Source organism: Vicugna pacos, chromosome 15, assembly GCF_048564905.1.
Source record: "Vicugna pacos chromosome 15, VicPac4, whole genome shotgun sequence".
Taxonomy (NCBI): Eukaryota; Metazoa; Chordata; class Mammalia; order Artiodactyla; family Camelidae; genus Vicugna; species Vicugna pacos.
Window position 1 is genome coordinate 26,623,939 of NC_133001.1, and position 2,982 is coordinate 26,626,920.

Genomic DNA, 2,982 nt, shown 5'->3' on the forward strand with positions numbered 1-2,982 from the left:
TATCTCAGCCAGAAAGGATCTGTCAACCTGTCACTGCTGCTGGCTTACTTCCCCTTCCCTGAGACCAGGATAATGCAAATGGCTAAAACTTATATAAAGCTTCTGTATGCCAGGTCTCATTTGAAGTGCTTTACATGCATTCCTCCCTCCCTCTCTCTTTGTTTTAAATAACGCAACACATTATGAAGTATATTTTTTATTTTACAGATGAAGAAACTGAGGCCCAGAGAGGTTAAGTAATCTGCCTAAGGTTACACAGTGACAGAGCTGAGGTTCCAGCCCAGGCAATGGGACTCCAAAGTCCCTGTTCTTAACTTCTGCACCATTCTTCCCCTCAGAATAACAAACTATGCTAGATTCTGTCCTAAGAGTTTATGTGCATGTATGCAGGGGCTGCCATGGGAGGTGGCCAGGCTGCAGTTGATGCCTGGAGGGTGGTGAATCCACCCCGCACAGTATTTTCCTGACCAGGCCCAGACATGCCTGTCCTTGTAAAGTAAAAACCTCAATGGGGGCCTTCCTCCCTAAGGATGCCAACAGTACAGCTCTCTGAACAGACGCTAAAAACAGTTCTCATCTAAAAGAGCTCTTGCGTCACAGTATGAGAAGTTAGATGCTGGTGGAAAAGCGTTTGACGGCCGAAGGCTTCCAGCCAGACGGTGATCTCTTTGGACCCATTACTTTGCATTTGTAATCAGACTGGATCACCTCCCATCCCGAGGCTTTCCAAGGCTTTGAACAGTTTTTCAGTGATCTTTACAGAAAGATACCCTCTCCAGAGAAAGGCAGTATTTACACACAGTGCTTTGGATCTCTAGGAAACACCAGAATCATTGGTGAAGAACATATTAAATGGCTCAAGGGCTACTGTGTAGCTTTTCTCTGTGATTTGACAGTAAAACTCCTGTCTCTGAGGTGAGGTGCTTTTGAGTCAGTGATAACACACAAAATCTACAATTCATGCAGTGCCCACCCTGATGTTCTTAAAAAAGGGACCTGAAGATGCCTTCTGTGTTGTGGGAATAACCATGATCGATCTTTACCCGAGAGACTCCTGGAATTTTGGCTTTGGACAGGCCTCTTTGACAGATGGTGTGGGGATATTCAGCTTTGCCAGGTATGGCAGTGATTTTGTATCTCACTCTATGAAGGCAAAGTGAAAAAGCTGCAGAAAATATCTTCAAAGTGACTGTCTGGGTAACTATTATACTCCTGAAGTGACTAGTGTTTTGCTGTTTCAGTCCTGTAAGAATTTAACCCCTGAGCTTGGACAGATCTCTGGACTCGGACACTGCCAGGCTAGCATGCTTAATGCAAGTCTCCAACCATTTGGAAGAAGTTGACCTGCAACCCCTCAAACTCTGCCCTATTTGTTTATGCAAGTTGCAGGGTGCTGTTGGCTTCAAGATTATAGGAAGATCCAAAGTGTGGGTGAGATGGATGAATGATGGATCTCTGACATACCTCGAGTGACTCTGAAACATGTCATGAGGATAATGTGAATTTGCCAAAGCCTGTGGAAGCCTTTAAAGAATGGAGAGTGGATAATAAAATGTTTTGCTGTTCTCCAAAAATAAGAACCTTCACATAGGAGGAATTAAAATAAACGCTTGTATATTAAAAAAAAAAGTTTATGTGTAATATTTCATTTAATCCTCACCACAGCTCTATGAAGAAGAAAATACTCTTATCGAACCCATTTCATAAGCCTCTCTGAGGCTTAGAGAGGCTGGGTAAGCTGATGAAGGCCACTTAGCTGGCGGAGTCAGGAATGAAGGGGAGTGAAATATGCCAGCCCCAAATATGCCACTTTGGCATAAGAATAGTTTTGAGCTGAAGGCAATTACAAAACAGCAGATGCAGGGGGAAAAAAACAGCTATCTGCCGCCCCCCATCTGGCTAAGAGCAGGACATTAATTTTCATTTGTAAAGGTGTCTCCCTCTCCCACGGCAGGAAGAGGAGGACAACTCTTGGACTCTAGGCTCTTACCAGGACAGACATGGCATCAAGAGGAATCTACATTACAAATCTTACTAAAGTAGCCCTTTTCTTCTGTTCATTTTCTCCGATATACTTACCTTCTCACAGTTTGCCACCCTCAAAAGCCTAAACTCCTTTTCTTTTGTCTTTTCACTTCTCTACAAATGAATTGTTCTTTGCTAAGATGCTATGTTAAGCCCCAAGTTCTAATCACCCCTTTGAGTCACTCATTATCGAGTTTCTCCCATGTATATGCACGCTGCATATATTAATAAACTCTATTTTTCTCTTGCTAAATTGTCTTTTTTCAGTTTGATTTCCAGGGCTCTAGCTACAGAACCTAGGAGGGTAGAGAAAAAGGTTTTTTCCTCCCCGACAGGACTTAACCCAGATCTGTCAACTGCAAGGCTGGACTTCTACTGCCTCATAAAAGATGCTCAATCAATGGACAATAAATGGCTGAACGGCTCTGGATTAGTACACTCGGGCTGCCATAACAAAACACCATAGACTGGGTGGCTTAAACAAGAGAAATTGATTTTCTCACAGTTGTGGAGGCTGGGAAGTCTGAGATCAAGGTGCTGCCGATTCAGATCCCAGTAAGAACGCTCTTCCTGGCTTGCATTTGGAGGCCTTCTTGCTGGGTCCTCACATGGTGGAGAGAGAGAGCCTTGATGCCTCTTCCTCTTCTTATAAGGATACAAGCCCAGTTGGTATACATGGAAAGTTTCCTTGTAAAGGCTCTCATCCTAGTACAATTACATTGTGGGGTAAGGAAGGCTTCAACATATGAATTTGGGGGAGGACACAATTCAGAGCAGTCATCCCTCAGTATCCATGGGGGTTTCATTCCAGGACCCCCTCTGAAACCATAATCCCTAATGCTCAAGTCTCATATAAAATGGCATATTACTTGCATATAACTGACACACATCCTTCCATATACTTTAAATTATTCCTGATTACTTATAATACTTAATACAATGTAAATATTATATAAA

At 43.0% G+C, this 2,982-nt stretch overlaps 1 pseudogene; it reads left to right on the forward strand.

Moving 5' to 3' along the window:
- The first annotated feature begins 530 nt into the window (after nucleotides 1-530).
- Nucleotides 531-1,577, forward strand: LOC102530416 (archaemetzincin-2-like; annotated as a pseudogene).
- The last annotated feature ends 1,405 nt before the right edge of the window (nucleotides 1,578-2,982 follow it).